This window comes from Chelonus insularis, unplaced genomic scaffold (assembly GCF_013357705.1).
Source record: "Chelonus insularis isolate UGA/USDA-ARS -01 unplaced genomic scaffold, ASM1335770v1 contig_395_pilon, whole genome shotgun sequence".
NCBI classification, from domain to species: domain Eukaryota; kingdom Metazoa; phylum Arthropoda; class Insecta; order Hymenoptera; family Braconidae; genus Chelonus; species Chelonus insularis.
In genome coordinates this window covers 32,142-42,494 of record NW_023276550.1, presented here as the reverse complement: position 1 = coordinate 42,494, position 10,353 = coordinate 32,142, and the positions used below count along the sequence as shown (strand labels likewise).

The 10,353-nt window shown below is 29.5% G+C and overlaps 1 long non-coding RNA gene across 1 annotated transcript in view; it reads left to right on the top strand.

Moving 5' to 3' along the window:
* Positions 1-4,916: 4,916 nt before the first annotated feature.
* LOC118067663 (uncharacterized) overlaps positions 4,917-10,353 on the top strand; it is a 29,294-nt gene continuing 23,857 nt past the window's right edge. Inside the window, exons 1-2 of the long non-coding RNA XR_004690409.1 lie at positions 4,917-5,054; positions 5,476-5,700. This is a non-coding gene — a long non-coding RNA (uncharacterized lncRNA). The remainder of the gene's footprint in view (positions 5,055-5,475; positions 5,701-10,353) is intronic.

Genomic DNA, 10,353 nt, shown 5'->3' with positions numbered 1-10,353 from the left:
AATATTAATTAAAATTTGTGTTTTTAAGCTGATACATATTGTAATTGTCCAAATTTAAGTTTTAACTAAAATCTCATTTCGTCAAACTGAATACTCAAACATGACATTTTCATTTACAATTTTATTCGCAGAAAGCGTAGGAATAATAAAATAACTAGGACAACTGAATATACAATACTAATAAATATTTAGTCATGCATAAAAAAAATTTTTTTTAATCTAGTTAGTTGATTCTTTTTCATTCTCTTCATATTTTTTTGCAGATCAATTAGTGAATTTTTAATTGCTCAAGTTTCAACGTCATCAGAGTTGTACGCTGACGTAATAGAAAGGCCAACCAGAATATGTGGGTTGAACTGGTAGAGTTGAGGTCCTGCTCCGAGCAATTCTTAACCTCGGGTCTGTTCGTGCGGATGTGGCGAATGTCCAAGAGGTTTTGGGTAGAAGTTCTATCCAAAAACCTATTCTGGCTAGTATGTAGTGGTGGTAATGGCATTGGCAGGGGGAAAAGCTGATGCAAAAGCTACTCTTCTTCGTTGATGGAAGGGTGGTGAGTGAAAGGTATTTAAAATTCTTTAATATTGAATACAGGATTTTAACTCTCGTATAAAATTCATTAAATTTTATCATTCTTTCAGCTATATTAGATAATCTGTATTAAATTTAACATAATTTTATTAACTCATGAAAATTTAGGAAAATAATATTTCAACTTTCATCATTTACCTAATAACGAATTAAATTTATAATAAACAAACCAAGTAGCATAGTGAATTTTAAATTGAGAAATGATATATAATTTACAAATGAAGTATAAATTATTCAAGTTCTTTTATGATTTATTAACGACTTTTGCTATTCTCTGGAGTAGATAGAAGATAAAAAATAGAGTAAAGTAAGAAGTCCTGCAATTTCTTACGTGACGAGATTTAATTGATGAATTTGAAGCTCTGATAGAGTGAACGATTATTATGTCATATGCATCAGTATGTGGTGGACTGCAAATAGAATCTGAAGCTTTATAATTCCTCAGTGAATTCCCAGGCACTTCATGATCACTAATAGGTTGGTTTGTGTGTTTATATTATAAATAGTGGAAGACGTTGATCCCAATTAACCTACGACCTAATAATATTATAGATCGTATATAACTCGATCGTAGGTCTTTATTCGTATTTTTCATGGCTTCTTCTTATTTATTTCTTTAGCAGATAAACAAAGTCACGATTTATAAAGCGAAAGGTTTAATTTACTGATTCATGCTCTTGATTTATCTGCATAATTGCGCATTATTAACGTTATTATTCTATTATTCACTTGCTTAATAGTATTTAAATATTTTTTAAGAATTTTAACAAGCAAAAATAAGATTTTTATTTGAAATAATTATTTTATAGACTTGATTTAGCAAATTTTCTAACGGATGCTCCAAATTGAATGGTAGTTAGTACATTTACTGACAGGGAAAAGTTGTTTCGTTGGGAAAAGAAGTTTTTTCTAACTCTTAAAACGAAAAGTGGTTGTTTTCTTCGTCGTGTTTTAAACCCTACTTCGACGAATGAAAATGTCTTTGTTCGTTTCCCCACTGTTTAAGTACTTACCTCTAACTTTTATGTACGGAAAACTTTAATCATTTACGCTGAATGAAAGCCAACCTCCAAATGACATAAAAATCATGAAATAAATGCTATATAGACAAATGTTATTTTTTTCTTCTAATTAACTTGAAATTCGTTTGGGTAACTCGATAAAGATGTAGTGAGATTTTTTCTTAATTAAAGTTTAAATTATAAATTTTCTTAATAATCTTGTTAAAGAATTTTCATCAAATTTTCTCTTCTTTTCAATGATAAAATTTCATTTATTTCAGTGAAAATAATTCTTTCATTCATTTTTTACGTTTGAAATATCTCATTGTTGAATTGAATTTTTTATTTACCATAAAAATTGCAGTAGAAAAGATTTTACTGATTTTCCATGGATTTTCATAATATTATTTCTTGAGAAAAGTCACACTAAAAGAGTCATAAACTTCATGAAACCAAGACATTGGGTTTTTCTGTTCTGTACTCTGAGTTATCGCAACACGCAAAAAAACATGTAATCTACAAGTTTATATGCATGTAAAAGAAATCGTAGAATACATATAAAAGACGTCAAGCAGCTTAAAGAATTTTTGTATAGGAAAGATAACACCAATAATGTCGTTCTTTATGCTAGACACGTGTGAAAACAGCTGCTTCGACTAATCAGAAGTTTGTACTAACTTTTTGATTATTCTTCTACTAAATTGTCTTGTCAACTTCTAATGTTATCATCAAATAAGAAATCATGAGATAAATTTTTGGTATTAGTAGCCTTGAGTATTCTCCACTTCTTGACAACAATTGTCTTTATTTATAATCTTTTCAACATTTTTCAGCTCTAAAAAATTTTAATAATGATTTTTTATTTTTTTTATTTTTAGCGTCCCAGTGTCTTTGTACAGTGTCTGCCAATTAATTTTAATAGCAAAGAATTACTTGGGGTTGTTTAACATTTTTTTTTAAACCTTTTTTTTTATTGCTTATAAAAATAGAGATCTATTCTAGTTATTGGTTCTTGATTAACATTCTGGTCAATGTTTGCAAAATTTTTTCAAGATAATTATATTCAAATACTATTTAAAGACGTATGATACTTATAAAAAATTACCAAGTAAATCGAAAGTTTATTAACCACACAAAAATTTTTCTTTACATCATCAGTCGTGTGAATACTTCTATACATATATACTTTACGCTCGTAAAGTCTTATAAACTTGAGACAATTTTTTTGAAGAAAAAATATAAAGTACACTTTATTTTTGAAGGTATGCAACCCCTCAGCTACTCGAGCACGCAGTGCTTATCTCACTCAGTCCTTAGAACTTTTTGTTTCTTCTTTGTCAGTGTATATACACTTTAATAGAAAGTGTATTCACCACGGAGTAATATCATGGAGATTCTTAACAATTTTTATCCACCAAAAGAAACCAGGGAATGCGTGAGAGAAGCCATGATGATGCTTACAGAGTGTCTGGGATTAACGTTCAAATTAATTGGAACCAAAGTGAAAATACGTAGCTTTTAAATGAATTTTTTTGTTATCTCTTTCTGTATTAACACCTCTGAATGTTACAAGTCAAATGGGTATAATTTTTGCATTTTCTCAACTCATTACAAGTTGTTTCTAATTTCGTCTGAATTTAATTAAATTACCACAATGAGAAGACAATTAAGAATTGTTTGCTCACGAGTGGTCGAAGTACATTTGTATACGCGTGGCACTTGACCACGCGCGCATCAGTGGTGGTCTCGTGGTCAACCGCAACATTTTGCACCCCAATCCTATATATGGCTCCAACACCTCTTCATAGTATAACCTTTGCTTGGCCTCAATCTACTTCAATTACCTTCAACACTGTCATGAATTTACTCCTGACATAATTATTAATAGTCAAATAAGTCAATAGGCATTGTTCTAAGATGATTTGGTTCCAATATGAAAATTAATTACAGCATGTAATTTAGTTTTATTTATCACGATTACATTCATTATCTGATGAAAATAATAGTAGAACATTGTTCTGATGCTGTTGATTAGAATTTTTAACATAACATTTTGAATAAAAAAAAATTTCTTCAAGATTGTTATTTTTAAAGGATTAAAATTTAATGACAAATACCAAGCCTGTTTGAAATTTTATTCAAACTTATTTAATAAGTATTAATTAAGTGCTGTTAAGCTACTTAAAAAGAAATAATTAAAATTATTATGATTTTATTTAACAATATTTATTCGTTTAATATTTACACTACTTAAGTAATTCTATAATCTGTTCATAATTTTTGATATCTTAAAAACGAAAACCTTTCTGAAGAGCGTAAGCCTTTTAAAATTCTCCAGTATTTTAATGGACGTTTCTTTTTTTTTATGTATTAAATTTTTTTTATTTCTGTATCAAAACCAGAGATAGATGTCAAATCTGATAAAAAATTTTAATTAATGGAATGAATATTTGAACGTTAAAATTGATGAGAAGGTAAAGATGAAATATTTTTTTCGTATATCAGTAAAAAAAAAAAATGAAATAAATTATATTCATTTAAATAGTTTTTCCAAAAAAAAAAATTCGATAAAAAAAGTTTGGATTTTTATTGAAGAAGTTTATTAATAGGTTTGTAGAATGACGTTGCAAATGTTGAACTGTAATATTGGCTGATCGTTATGATTATGTGAGAAGAGAAAAAGAAAAGGAATTCTAGTAATTGCAAATGAAATAAGAAATCAAGTTAAGAAAAATAGAGATTTTTATCTCATTTTTTCTCTCTTAATTTCTTTCCTCAATTTTCACTGCGACAATTTTTTCCATTTTTATTCACGGCGTATAATCCATTTGGATCAAATATATAAGTCAATTTTTTTATAACGAGAAAAAGAAAAGTAAATATAAATGAAAGAATTTGGTAAAAAAGGAGAAATTCTGTTGAAAAAAAAAATGGATTGGTCGAATGTCCTTCAGAAGAGTGTCACAACGACTAGAGAGTTAACTCCTGAGGCAATAGGATAGATTCGACCTTGCAGATCCACGACCTCATCCTCCCTCACACTAAAGCCAGGGGATTCTGTGTTCATCCTCTCGACACTGGGTGAGCCGTGAAGTGGAGTAACTGGTGAACGAGAGGGATGGATGTGACGACAGGCCGCGGGATGGAGAGATGAGCTAGCACTTGGTCAGACTTCTCTAAGGGAGGAAAGAGGGGGAAAGTATTGCGGACGAGTGCCTATCTTTACCACCAACCCTCTCCCCTCTACTCGCGCGCACTCTCGTAGTTTCTCTCCCTCGAAGGCCCTAAACGAAGGCACTCGTGACGCTCTGCCGGCACTCGCGCCGTGCACTTCGGCCCGTTAACGTCTGCTCTGTAGCTACGAAAGCTTTTCGTTTCATTGACGTAACCACGCGGTCGATTCTCCAATGAGTACATAAGTTTTTTTCATGTTCAACAGTAATATTGTTTCGATTTTTCATTAATGTGAGTTTAAAAATTATTTGTTATATTTATTTATAAAAGTCATGAAAAAATTTATGCAATAAAAGTGGAAAATAATTTAATTGAAATTAAATTGTTACTTCTTGGTTTCTTTTTTTTTTTCAAGATTCTTTTGAAATTTATTCACTTTTATTTTGGAAAATTTATTTAATAAAAGTTTGTGAAATTTGAAAAAAATTTAATTAAAATATTTCGTTAATATAACTTATTCTATGAACTATTTTTTAATAAATCATAAAAAATTTTCTGGCTACTGATAAATAACAAAAAAAAAACAATTCAAGTGAACTTCTAGCATTTAATTAAAACTTTTGTGATAATAATTATAAAAATTTTTTTCATTTTATTCATTTGTAATAAACTAATTAATATAATTACTGATAAGTTTTTTAATTGTGTCTAGGTGACGTGTAGTGAGTGTAAAAAATATTGGATAACGAGAGTGTAACGTGAGATCGGTTTGAGAAGAATTTATTGAAGCAAACTTTCGTATCTTGACCAGTGATTTACCCTCTGCGACTTTTCGGATCAACTCGCGCTTGAGTGAATTGGAATTTTTTACTATATGGATTCTCTCATCTCATAGTGTGATAATAAAACCATGGAACAACGTCTACCTTGGAGTCTGGTGAGTACTAATTTAATACTTTCTTTTAACGCAGTATACTTAAGTTATAATTGCACTTTTTTACATGACTTTTTAGTGTTAATGGCATTGTAGGATTTTTATTTTTATAATCTACAACAAAAAGTCACGTAGACTATCCAACATGTATATGCCATACAGATTGTCATGAAAAAAAATTCTCATGCAATGAGCCACTTTTTTTCTCTTTTTTACACTTTGTATTATATTGATTATCATCCTCAGAATTTTTAACTTATCTCACTTTATTATAGTCACAAGCTCTGATAATCTTGTAAAATTATGAGTTCCCCCAGAGAATATGAATAAAAGAAAAAAATAGATAATGCATTCAAGGTGCATTATTAGGTGAAAGAGAAAATTAAAAAAGTGCACGTGAGTTCTCTAAATCAGAATTTAATTATAAAAATGGCAAAAATATTGATTAAAAATTATTTCAATTCATTCAAATTTAATTTAAAAGTTCACATTGACGCCATTATTTCTATTTTTATTATAAATATTAAATTAATAATCCCATTTAATCACAATCTTTAATCGACCTTTTTTTTTATCTTAATTAAAACATTTTTGCTTTAATTATTATGATATTTCGTAGAATATGGTATAAAAAGCGTCTTTCACCTCTTACGTTCGTGTTCTCTATTACACGAAGCATAAAATAAATTTATTGACATTTAGATGGTCTAGAGTAATTATAAAATGAGTATATAAACTGACGCGACTTGCGTACAAAATATTTCCAAGCTTCGCATTTCTCATCGTAGATATGTTAGTTAGACTAGTGTGTTAAGGGGGAGTAGGTGGTAGATTTCAACAGCAAAATGTCGAGTTTCATGTCCTCGATTCCGCTCACGCCTTCGATAAGTCTCCGCGGTGTTCTGTGGAGCGTGTCTTGACGACACCGTCGTGGTTTCGTGCACAAAACTCTCAAGGGGGTGGAAAACTTATGGAGCTACGACGTCATACAATTGTGCTTCTGAGTATACGAGATCAACTTCCGGGACTCATGCTGTGAAACATTAAATATTACATCCTCAACGCTTTGTATTATTTATTCGCCTTTTTTTTATCTCTTACAACTTCTTCTGACAATAAATATTCATTTTGTTTTAATATTTTATCCGCGGAAGATCTCAGAAAAGGCTGTGAAACATACTAAAATAATCCAACAATTGTAGAGAATCTTGTTAACATTTAACTAGAGATTCCATTATTTATTTATTTTTTTATTGAAGTTTATTTAACATATTTTTGAAGGTAAAAATTGTTTTTCAATTCTTCAATATAATCAAATAGCATTTGATGTTTTAAAAATATTTTAATAATTTATAATAAAATATTATTTATCGGTTTAAAATATCTTTTTCTAAACGAATAAATAAATTTCTTAGCAATAAATGAATTCTCTCTGGTGTACAGGGGTTTTTCTCTCTTTTTCTTTTTCTCTTCTCAAGAGTCCCACCTCTAGAATTCCAAGTAGATCTTAAGGAAAAGTGTAAAAAATGGATCAAGAGCTTGAAATAAAAAAAAAAAACGAAATAGTTTCCAAGACAATTGGTGCTTTTCAAAAATATTGCTGGTAAATTTGACGATAGTTGAGTGTCGGCACCCCCAAGTGGTGCGTATCTTGTCTTCATTGTTGATGGCTTTGTTAGGATCCATGGTGTAGGACCTGTCCGACAAGAGTCTATCGTCTTTCATACCTTTACCTATCATTTTGACAGAGACCGTCTTGCAATTCAGGAAAATGGTCCGTATCTTTTTTTTCTTTCCCGCTCACACAATAGACAGAATCAATGACAACCTCTTGTTCCAGGTAGATTGTTAGGAGTGGAAGAAGATCACGGCACAGTCGACTTGAGAGAAAACTTTCCGGCATTCTTTTGGATCACCTGCCACGCTCCGGTACTTGAATTGTGGGTCTTCTAACAAGCGGAAGTGTCATTTTGACACTAAATCGAGTTAAGAAAAAGATATTCAATGAAAGAGAAAAATGTTAAAACTGTTGGAAGAGATAAGGAGAAGTGGGATTAGCTTTTGAGGTTTTTTTTCAAGGAACTTTCAGAGCATCCGAACGTTTGTAATTATCACTGGCACCTGCTGAATTACAAGGGCACTTGTTTGTTACACTTCTTATCCTATTTAGTGAGTCTATTGTTTAAAGCGAAAACATGTCACGTAGTTTCTCACGTTTATCGACAACTACAAACCATTACGTAAAAAATACTAAGGTGCTAAAGCGAGGTAGTCTTTTAAATTTATCTTAACTCACTACCGTTCAATTTGCTAGGTCAACAGGTTTTAGACATTTACACCGCATGTATGTGATAGGATTATGAGATAATTGTTTAATTAATAAACAGTCATTTGAGATTTAATGATTAAAATCCAATTTATGTTTTAACATTATAAGTTATGAATATAATTAAATTTATGTAATTATTATTATACTGATTTTTATATTAGAAAACTATTTAATCTGTTGAAATATTTTTAATGTTGAAATAAATTTAAAGAAAAAAAAAAACGCTTGGTTTCTAATATTACTTGAGTTAATTAAAATATTAAAATTACATAAATTTAAATCTGACTTATTGTAAATTATGGTTTGTAATACTTTTTTTAGCCTTTAGGCGTGTATTAAATCATCATATGAAAACTTTGCTAAAAATAATTCTTGGTAATTGCTGTCAGAGTTGAATAAGTCTTCAACAGATATATAATGTCATTAAAATTAATTAGATTATTTAATTCATAGTGAAATGTTCTTGAAAGTAAGTTGAAAAAGAATTTTGAAAACTTAGTCGCACTATTTGACTTGATGCCGACAAGCTTGATAAAAGTTTGAAGACTCGAAATGGTCTCTCTAAAAGAGATGAATAAAATAAGAAAATTGACAGATTCTTTTCCTTCATCCTTCTGATGGGCCCAGGTTATATTTCACTATGACATATTTGAGATGTAAATTTATTGAAGTGTGGTTTTATGGATATAAAAAAAACCCCCTAAAAGGTCCCAGGAATATACATAAATATAAATAAAAATATATAGAAGTAGGATAAGTGTCTTTTAAAAGGATTAAATGACCACTGTAGACATTAAGAAAGAAGGTCAGTTATCTCAATAATGGGACAGTCTTACGAGATGCTTTAGCAATCCCTCTGGACTCTTAGGGCAATGGTTCGACTGTTAAAAGAGACAGAGATGACGTAGAAGGATGGGACAAACATCTTAGTACCAACAGAGAGGATAATGGCCATTGGCCAGTCGTCTTCCATCATCTAGAAGCAGTAATGGACCGATAGCAATAGGTGTATACTCACCACAAGATCATCTCCATTTCGACTGACTCCCTCTCCCCCTCTCATCTCTTGTTTTGTCTGCAATATTCTCGGTTTAATATCTCAAAAGCCACTCGACGTCTGTTACTGACTTTATATCCAAATCCATAATAACCCAACCTCTCGGGTTTATAAATAAATTCTCACTCGATTTGGCAATGAAATTGATTATTCAATCTATTGTCTTCTCTGTATACTCGCTAAATGCCCAGGATTTCAAACGATGAGGGATATCAAATTTATATTCATAATTCATTGATTGTCTTATCATTAGACTTTATTCATTTTTCATTTAGTAATTCATTCGGCTTCACAAATCTATGATGTTAATCTAGTAAATGAATTCCTTTAATTTATTTATCATCAGAAATCATTTTAATAGGTTCTTTATCTTTTTAATTACTTCTTTTGTTGCTAAAGAAAGAGAAAAAAAGTATTTTTACATTTTTTACTTTAATCTTCAATATTCAAATTCTTGGCTTTTCATTCGAGTTTTATGCTCGAAAATTATCCAAAAAATAAAATGTCATATATTCAAGTGTACTTGAAAGTATTTTTTCATGTTATTCAATATTAATTTATTTTTTTTTTAATCATCACCATCATCATCATTAAAAGCATGGATGTATTATGAATTTTAATTGATCGTACTGGCATATTCATTAATTTATTTATTCATTTTTTTTTGTTCTTTATTTTGTATTTTCACTAGTAATTATAAATATAATCCTAGTTCATTTTTTGGTTATATCAGTATTCATGTAATTCATATTTTTATGTAGGATTCTCTTGTTTTTATTCTGTTGATTCACTAATAGTCAGCATTAAATCACAGTTTGCAATATGGATTTACCAGCTTTATATCTTTTTTATTGCTATAGTCTAAAAAAATTTCCAAATAATAAATCTTTAATTTCAATAAATTGATTTTAATCATATTTAAGCTGATTTTTACTGAATATTTTTTGGTAAAAAATTTTTTGAATTCAAAGAAATTATATATTAATAAAAAATGAAAAGAAACAGAACTATTTAATTAGAAAATTTCACTTATTCCTGACCTAGATTACAGATGAAGGGTTAATTGGTTTCATTATTCATCGTATCGTCATTTATATTATTTAAATAGGCATAATTTTTCAAATCTTTTTATCGACAAAAAGGCAAGGAATAATTTTTAATCACTGGATAATTAATTTCATCTTTATTTCTCAAATTCATTACTAATTTTAAATATAAAATGGCTTGATTATTCGCCATATTCCTTACACCTGCTACTATTACTCTAGAA